Genomic DNA, 10,599 nt, shown 5'->3' on the forward strand with positions numbered 1-10,599 from the left:
GGATGTAATCATCAAAACTATACTCCAATGCATGTATCTCCTCTATCTTCATACTAGACTTAGGTATAATATTAATGGACTTTTCATTTTTCTATACTTTCCCCTTGCCTTTCTCATTGCACCTATTGTTAACCCCAACACGAAGAAAGCAAAAGGAAATAAAAAAGACGCAGGGCAAAGGCGGAAAAAAGGTAGCCCGGACTGAAGAAAGAATAGGAGAAAAGGCCAAAAGCGCAAAGGCAACCTTAAAATTCCAAGGCAAATGCAAAAGGGGAAAGGTGCATTTTAAAATAAAAAGGTGCACCCTGAAATCTTGTGAAAGAGCGATGGGCTCTCACCCGTGCAATTTGTAAATGTAGACGGGCAGTGGAAAGGAAGCTAGGAAGATAGAAGGACAATGGGAAAAATGGCCTAGGCTATGGCCGGCCATGTAAAAAAGGGGAAAAGGGGATGACCGCCCAAAAGGGATTTAGGGTTTTGTATATAAAGTTGAAAAGTGAATGAGAAGCTCATTCTTGTGTGTGGCCAAAAGTAGCTCTCTTCTTCTTCTTCTTCTTCTTCTTCTTCTTGCTTGCTTGAGCTTGTGCTTTAACATAAGTAACTATTTATCATCAATGACTTTTGATGCACTTCGTTTGATCATGATTCCTCTATGCAAAGCAGTGTGTGCAAGATTATTATTTGGGTCTACATATGAATGTGCATGCAATATCCTTATTAGGGTCTACACATGAATGTCCAAACTATCTAACTCCTTATTCCTCCTCTAATAATTTCTTGCATTATGCCAAAAATGAAGCATGCCAATTAGCTTTCAAGGACAACTTACATTGGATCTAGTCTAGACACACATTTACTCCGCTTATGCATATTGTATTCTCATTTGCAAGGCTCTACCAATCATAGAATTGATCACATTACTCAAGTAATTCCCTTGGACATAATAGAAAATTTGACTAGAAGGAAAGAATATGTCCCATCGAATTGATAGTGCTTGAGTCAATTAATTACGTCTAATTGGGTTCATCCATGAACTCATGATGATCTTTTGCATGTACTCATCCCTTTCCAAGATTCTTGGTTGGTCTTGATATAATCTTTGTAAAGAGATAGGAGATGATGCTAAACTGCAAGAGAGGTAGATGAACAAAAAAGAGCTGCTAAAGGACACATTTATAGACTGAGAATAGCTTGATTTCTAGTATGAAAAATGAGAAAATTTAGGTCTAATGAGCAATAATAGTATTATTAAAATGAATAAAATTAGAGGGTAAAAATAAAGATGTTGTTGAGGGTTAAAGGTTGCATGTGCCTACCTACCTACATTCACTTATATGTACACAAACCTACACACCTATACAATAGATGGTGGATGCCTATCATTGTCACTTATTCTTTATTATTTTAGTGATAAATAGAATAAGGGAAGGCAGGTCACACATTGTGACTGTTGGAGTTTCCATACAATACTGGTCTCTCTCTTCTTGCTTGCACCTCCATAGCTCTTGCACTCTTCTTGCTTCCACTCTTGCTTCCATCTTTCTCTCACCTTTCAACTGGTATTAGAGTGGCATTTGAGGAGATTCATCTTCACTTGTGCTAGCATGGGAAGAAGAGCTTCACTTCAAGCTTTCATGGCAGCCACACCCCAAGGTATGCATGAGTCCCATTGATCTTCAATTCACTCCAACTTGTTCCAGCAGCCATGTTCGAGCCCTTTCGAGGGAGTGTTTGAGCTTTCAGAAGTGCTCTATTGAGCCATACTTGACAATAGTAGTAGAAGTAAAAGCCCCAAGACAGCTAGCATGATTTGCAACTACTATCTTAGCTACACCGCATTTAGCTCTCAATGCTCATCTCTAGCTTTCGACTTGCTAATACCATGCTTCTTCACTTGGATAACCTCCCTAGAATTGAGCATTTGCATTTGGTGTGCATTGATAACTTTAGCCATTGACAGTTTTCTCAGGACAGATATGATGTATACCCTATGAATAGCAAATAGTGAGCTTCATAATACATGTTTAAGGCTTAAGTGATGCTATTTTGGTGCCCAAATGGTATGGCAATGCTTTGAGATGTTATTTGGATCAAATGGAGCTCAATTTTCTCAGTTTTGAAGGGGTCTATTACTGTAATAATTGTTTGGATAGTAAGCGTACAATTTTGAGCTTCATGCTTTGAATGTCTGCATATGATTTGGGTATGCTACTTGGCTACAATGATAGTTAGCACTAATCTATGTGCTCGGATATGCTTATGACATGATTGGAGGATTGGATTGGAGCTACACTTGATGCATTTGAGCTTTGGAGAGTTGCTTCAATGATTACTCACTTACAGGTAGAAGGCTTCTTGAATGGATTACTCTTGGAGTACCTTGGATATGCTTTTGGACACTCGAATGTTCTATGCTTGATGTGTTGAGCTTGGTTTGCTCACTTATCATTCTCGATTTTCTTCCAATGGGAGACACTTTCAAGCAAGCTCCATCCCCAAGCTCCACGCTCCAAGCTCCATTGCCGCGAGCAAGACAAGAGAAGAGAAGGGAAAAGAAGAAGCTCCATGTAAAGCACAATTCAAATAAGGGTGAATTTATATGCAAGGCTCAATGAAGAAATGCATTCCATTCAGCTTATGGGGACTTCATGTAAGTGGAAAGGTTGAAGGCATAATCAAAGTAGATTATACATCTCTCAACAAGCACATAATCTCTAACATGATAAGGAATGGATCATGGCTATATACTTGGTGAATAGTGAATGGATACATGTATCATATGGAGTGGATCTCATATAGTTTGACGTATACTCTTTGATAATGATTAGATGCACTTATGGAAGGGAAAGAATGTATGGATAATCAAATATTAATAAACCATGGACAATATTAATACATGGAATCGATAGACTCGATGCACGAAAATAATCTTGATGAAATGGGCACATGCATAATAATGAAGGATACAAGAATAGTCACCAATTCATACATAATCTATTACTAGAAATGGTTGTAGGCCATATAAGGGAATGAAGGCATAAGCAAAAGTTAATGGAAGTATATTTGCTCAAGACATATTGAAAGGTTGAGTTTAAGAGTTTTCTTGTCTTGATTTGGTGGAATTAAAGTTGACAAGTGAGGAGTGTGAACGGAATGCTTAAAAGAGATATCTAAGGAGATTATCTTAATGAATGATGGTTATGAAGATAATAAATAAGAAATTTTCACTATGCTTGGATAGTTAGTATGAGGAACTAATGAACTCTCACTATGCTTGAGTAGTTGAAGTGAGGAATGGATAAACTTTCAATACTCCTAAAATGATTGGCATAAGAAATACTCTTCATGAATGGTCGATATGAGGCATAGGTGATCTCTCATTGTGCCCAAATAACTAGGCATGTGGAATTCAAATAAAGTTTCTTGACCTAATGGTGGCCAAAGGTCAACTGATGAAAATACCAACATGTCATTGCATTCAATACCTTATCACACATGGAGGAGCATGAAAAGGAGCCAGTGCCATAGTGGACAAAAAATAGGGATTTGGGCCATCATGTGCCCAAAGTTTGATTAAGTACTGAAATACAAAATTCTAGATGTGATTACAAGCTTAGTGTAGGATTGAGTAACATGCCTAAGGATTACATGCTCTCTACAGAGATTTATATACAAAGAAACTACTTTATTATTGAATTATGGTTTGAAAGGATTATTTGATTTGTTCTTGTTCCATGTGCTTGAAGAACATACCAAGAAATCTTGAATAAAATGTTAACATTAGATGATAGGACATATTTTTGTTAGAGCTCTAGATTAAATTTGTTTAGGAAAATGGGGTGGTAGAGTACTCTTAGAGATTCACTATATGTAGACCCTTACTATCAAATGCATTGAAGGCCTAATTTAAAATTGTCTTATATGTAATTTTTCGTGAACCCCTTGAGAGAGCACTCGTCCTAGTGACCATGAAATAGTTAACATTCTTTATGACTCAAGTAGAAGTTGATTCCATTCCATGGAAATGCCCTCTAAACGTAAGATTTTAGTATTTCTAAAATTAGTTATCTTAAGAATTGAGTCAAATTGAATAGACCATAACCATTGCAATATAATTTTTTTGAAGATTATCTTGACAATGATCATCGATTAACTATCAAAGGGCATTTCTTCTTAATCCTACTTAGAAATGATTTCATGAGAGTTTAGACCTAGACTTAGGGTTTTCCTTAGTTTCTCATGTCATTTCTTAGTCTCCTTTGGTTGCACCTATTGTTGCTTAGACCTAGACTTAGAATTACTATCATTCCCTTCTCTTTCTCTACAAAACTAGTTCCTAGGTATTTTGATCCTTACTAACAACTTATGCCACAAGTCCAACTTCCTTCACATCATCATATTTCTTCTCCTCTTCCTAATTTTGTAGTTTCTTAGAACATACACCTACAAAGTGCTCAAATACAACACACAAATAACAAGCATAAAGGAGTTGAGAAACAACTCACACAAAAGTTCAAATCCTCTATTAACATGGATTTCAAGGATTTTAGGTGGCTCAACATGCTTGTCGCAAAGGATATAGACACTCCAGTCTATGAGAGAGAGAGAGAGAGAGAGAGGAAGAAGAATGAAGGTAATTGATACACTCGTATAATTTGGGAAAGGATGCACAAATATAAAAGAATATGTGTGACCTTTGAATCCCTCAATCATATGACTCCTGAGTCCTCACATCCCCCACTAATAGTTCAACACACAATGGACTTGATGAACCCTTGACACATTTTTCTTTACCATCCATTAGGTTATGAATGCTTTATTTGGCTAAAATGGATAACTAGATATCATGTTGTACATCAATACATAAGTTTTCCCATGAAGAGTTTAAAAGTACAAAGTTTGACAATATTTGGGTCTATGAATAAGAGTTTTACTAATCCCCCATTTTATATTGGTGCTATTACAAAAGAATTCAACGTATATAATCTAATAATGTTTGACTTTGCCAATAAGAATTTTACTTGTCCCCTAGTTTCTATCAATACTTCCAATCCAAGTGTTAACCTTATTCTTTACTACTTGCTTTTTGACTTCCTTTGCATTTTCTTGTCCTATATAAGTCAAACATGCTGCTTCTGGATCCATGTCCTTATGCAATATCCTTTTTCTCCTTATGACTATTAGAAACATATTTTCATTTTGGAAAAATTAATGAATGGTATCAACTCATGTAAAGTACATGTTCAATACAAGAACATTATCAAAATGTTAGGTTAGTAGGTTTATTAATATTACATGCATCGATATATTTTAATGGCCTAAGTATGAAGTAATTGTGTACAATACATGAGATGCACACACACACAAGTACATATATCAATATAAAATGATACTCAATCACAAATGAAAAGCCAATGTACTAGAAAATGAATGAATATAAAATTATTGGAAGAGCAAAACAAAAAATGTCATACTTTAATTAAAAAAACTAAGCTGAAAATGGCTTAACCATCACATAAGAAATTCTAACCCTAATGCTATTAGAGTCTTATAGGTGACTACGAATAACAATTGTCTTAAGTGACAATTTAAGTAGTCTAGTGAGCCCACAACATAAAATAAATGGTATCAATGTAGAGTAATGAGATGCCTATCCCCCAATGGAATAGGAAAACTAATTTAGGAAAAATGACAAAGTCCTAGACTAGTAAAAAATATATGAGTTCATGGTTACACAAATTCATCCAAGTGGATATAGTAGCCCATGATAATACAATAAATGCTAGATCATGTTTTAAAAGTATCATTTAATGTAGAGATAGTCCGAAAGCTTGAAAACTCTAATGGGGAAAGAGTCTTCATAAAAACATCAAAACATTTTTCTTCCAAGTAACTAGCCCAATGTTGATCCATGTATCCATGCATTAGAAGTGATCCCAGTAGCCTTGAAGAGAAGGCATAAATCCTTGTTATCTTCAGAATATGTGGAGATACTCCACGGATTTCCAATGATTCACAAAAGGGTTGTGAATGATCCTACTTGAATGAAAGCTGAATATTGTATATTAATGTATGGATGATGCTAAAAGAGCATGATCAATAGATATTTTAGCATGCTTTTAATGATACGGATCAACACAATAAAGTCTTGAAGTAAGAGTGTTAGTCAATACAATGGAAAAAGATGCATGATCATCATAAATAGCACATTAAGGGCCATCAAAGATAACTCAAAAGCCCAAAGTGACAATGGTTAAGATGGAAAGAAGGTTCTTCTCAATGTGTGGCCTATAGAGGACATCCTACAATGTCATGAAAGTGCCAAAAATAGTTGTAATATGCACATGACCAATGCCCTTTACATAAGAGGCATTGTTGGCACACATAATTGTTCCCCCATCAGGCACATGAGAAGAAGTAGAAAGGAATAATTCTCCACGTGAGATAATGTGCTTGAAAGCACCATGTGAAGATACCAAACAAGTAGAAACATCATCAAATGAAGAGAGGTGTTGCTCATGAATCAAAGTGTTAGATTGACATTGGATAAAGAAAGTATATGTCTTGTACTTGGCAAAGTTTACAATCTTGTTGGTGACAATAAATCCTTCTCCTTCTCTAAGGCAATGCACTTTCGACATTCAAAGATGCCGTGCCCTATCTTTGATATTAATTGCACATCTTTGGGTTGGAAGACATACATTTTTGGGTGTTAAAAGAGAATAGACCAACATGGGAAAAGGAGGTCTTCAAGGTAGATTGTGTGAAAGAAAATGTATGACCAATGTAAGTGCTTGTTGGTTTTTGACTAGCAAGCTTATTTCTTGCTTGATTCTTACTCTTTCCATGATGGTGGGTGGAAAAGGCATATTCTATCATGAGAGTAGCATGGTGGCTTGACAACTTTTTTCTTCTAGCAACAAAAAAGAGACACAAGCTAGTTAAAAGTATAGTTAACTTGGTTTTCCATAGTTAGCAACTACAAAGTAGTTGCAAAACCTTGATATGACACAAATAGACCATTAAGAGTCATAGAAACAAGTTGACTACATAGGACCAATTCATCAATGTTTAATGCTTTCTCTCAAAGATCTTTGATGCTAGTGAGATAACCATCCATATTGCCCTCTATATCCATGTGAACATCTTCATGTTCCTTACACAAGTAGGCAACATGCACTTCAATGTGTACTTGGTATAAGGAAGCATGATGTTACCAAGCTTGATTGGCTATCTTGCATGATCAAATGTAGGGAATGGATGCCTCATTCATTGACAAGGTAATTAAGGTATGCACTTGGGCATCAACGCCATCCCATCATATTTGCTTTTGACTAAGAGATAACATAGAGGATGAAGATGACTAAGCATCATGAGAGCCACTTCTTGACACGGAGGAGCTAGAAGGTGGTGCCAGTGTATGAGAAGCTAGCCTTTTCTTGATGTCAAAGACAATATTCCATAGATTCTTTGTAACAATAATAGATTGCATCATGCAAGCCTACATCAAGTAATCGATGATCATCAAGCCTTGAAGAAGGCTCTCTCCACTACACCAATTTTAACTAGTCTATAATCTTTTGTGTGCATATTGATGCATCCAAGTTTTTTATGGGAGCAATGTTGTGCTAACCTCAAGAGCATAACATGGATTTCCTTTTGAGTTTTGCAAGTAGGCCACTCATTAATGTGGAAATGAACTATTCCGCAATTAAGAGAGAAAGGTTGGCAATGGTATTTGCAGTTAAGAAATTTAGACATTGTCTTTTAGCAATGCCATTCACCTTCTATGTAGATCATCAAGCATTGCTCTATCTTGTTAACAAAACATGTGCAATAGGGTGCATTACCAAATGGCTACTACTTTTTCTAGAGTCTGATTTTTAAGTAGTTGTTTGCAATGGCAAACTACATGGCAAAACATTTGTCTCAAAAACCCACTAGTGATCCTATTGAAAATGGCATCATGGGCAACTTGAATGATGCTCATCTATTCAAAGTCTCTAGCAAAGAAGAGTTGTATAAAGTGAGTATAAAGTAGACCTCACACCTTACCAGGTAGATGTCATAGTTCAAATTCTTGAAAAAGGAATCGTGTACCATCCAATTAGGAAGGGTCAACTTAGATGACTCGTTCTTAAGGTTCAACCCTATCACCTAATGTGGCTGGTCAACTTTATCGGTTGGGACAAGATGGATTGTTGAGAATATGCATCTACAAATATGAAATGCATGAGATGCTCAGAGAAGCGCATGGGGGAATTACATGAGGGCATTTCAATGGAGACACAATTGTGAGAAAAGTCCTTCGTTCTCAATTATGGTAGCCTACACTTTTTCACGATGCATGTAAGTCTATCAAACATTTTAATGAGTGACAACATACAAAAGTGCCTATTCAAAAAGAGAAAATAGAATTGATGCTCATAATTTCATGCCAACCACTTTAGAAATGGGGTGTTGACTTCATTGGTCCAATCAGCCCTGCATCCTAGTACACTCAAGTCAAATACATAATTATGGCAATAGACTGTGTCACAGAGTGGGCTAAGGCATGAGCAACTAAAAAGAATGATGTTAGGACAACATCAGAGTTTCTTTGGGAGCAAGTGATCTTGGCCGCCCTATTGAACTGTGAGTGACCAAGGTGTTGAGATATTGGCAATCACACCCAGCTTAGCCTCTTTGTATGGAGCAATGTGGGCTCAGGATATAGAATCCCATACACATAGTGGTGGAAAGTGCAGCCTAGTCTATTCCTATAAAGCATTGTACTTGCTCTCATTTTGAATGCAATGTCATAGTACTCCTGTACTTCTAGCAAAGTTTCTATGTCATTCTCAACATACAAGACTATGTTTATGAGTCCAATATTTCATCAAGTTGGAACCTAATTCACTTGTGTGACATTTGGTCTTCATGTCTATTACCTCATGAGCTCACTCTTTCTCTTTCAACCTCCATAGCCAGGCTCTAGATCTGACATTTTTACATGGTATCAGAGCACCCCAATCGGGTATGGCTTAGCTCTACAAATCACTCTTCCAGCTCCTCTCAACCTTTGGTTAGCTCAGCTTAACATAAACCTTTCATCTTCCACCTCCATCTTCACTCTATCTCTCTTGGCTGCCATAGACAACAACTACCTACCTCTATTGGAGCAACCATATCTCTTCAACCATGCCATCTCTCTTCAAGCCTTCTTCTTGAGAGTTGTTCCTTAGATCAAGTTGCATCTTTCCAGCTCAAAATTTCCTGACATTGTGCAACATACAGCCTAACATTGTTGAAAAACACAGATCTTGTGCAAATTTCACTGATGTAAATTGGACATGTTCTCTCTCCCTACTATGAGCATTATTCCATAAGTTATCTAAGGGCATTTGTTGGTCATATAGGTAATTTACTTTAGCTAAGAGTGCTTGAGAAAATTCCACTCCACCAAAGAGATATTAGAAGATTACTCAGAGGTGGTACTGCAGGAAGCCATAGCCAGAGCCTACGTGTTCAACTGATAGCGCCATCACCACACCTCACAATTTCAAGGGCTACCTTAGTGCTTTTGAATTTTATCATACGGGATACCTCATAACAAAATTTCAACTCAAATGGTCCACTGGGTGAGCTACTACAGCCAAAATATCATGCTATTGTCCAGAAACTGTAACTAGCAGCCATAGCCACTTACCTTCAAGCTCATTTTTTCCTTCATTTTCTCTCTCTTGCCACTTAAACCAAGCCAAGGCCACTCTGATCTTAAGTTCTCAAAAATCATTTCCCATCAAATCAACAAGGAGGGGAGAAATCCTAGCATCAAAGCATCAAACTCAAGTGCCTTAAAGCATAGTATCTATTGATAGTTATCAAGTGTTATTTGACACTACATTCCTTATGTCTCTTGACACAATTAAATCTTATGCTGCTCAAATATGAGAGTTTTGGTGCTGATTTGCTGCTCCAACATGGGCAAAGACTCTCCAATTTTTCAATTCAAAGGGGTCAAGCTCCACACCTCGCAAACCCGCATCAAGCTCATCTTGATGAAGAAGGGTCTTTAGGCCATTACGAATGGCAAGGAGAAGAAGCATCAAGATGTGGACCTTGTAGTTACTTGGCCAAGTCATCATTAAGCTAGAATTGGATGACAGCTACATCCACCATGTGGATACTTGTGAAACCTCTAATGATATATGGAAGAGATTAGATACTTTGTTTGGTGCACAATCAAAGTCATCTAAATATGGATTACTGATTGAATTTTTTAGGCTAGATATGAAATCAAACACATCTCTTGCAACTCACTTAAACTACATGGAAAGTCCCCTAACTCAACTTACAAGAATTGATCTCAAGATGGATGAAGATATTTATATTGGTGTGTTGTTAAAAAGCATGCCTCCCTCCTGACTATAATAATGTGTCAGCTACATTGATCAACACGCCTAGTCCTAAACTGGTTGACATTAAGGCCTCCCTATCAGAAGAAGAAAAAAAGGTAAAATCCAAAGAAGAACCAAGCACCTCTAAAGATGAACAAATGTTATATGTAGGTACCAGGTACAAGGGCAAGAGAGATCAATTGATATGTGACTTCTGCAA

Source organism: Lygodium microphyllum, chromosome 23 (genome assembly GCF_053477565.2).
Source record: "Lygodium microphyllum isolate KBCC chromosome 23, Lygodium_microphyllum_v1.1.10, whole genome shotgun sequence".
NCBI lineage: Eukaryota > Viridiplantae > Streptophyta > Polypodiopsida > Schizaeales > Lygodiaceae > Lygodium > Lygodium microphyllum.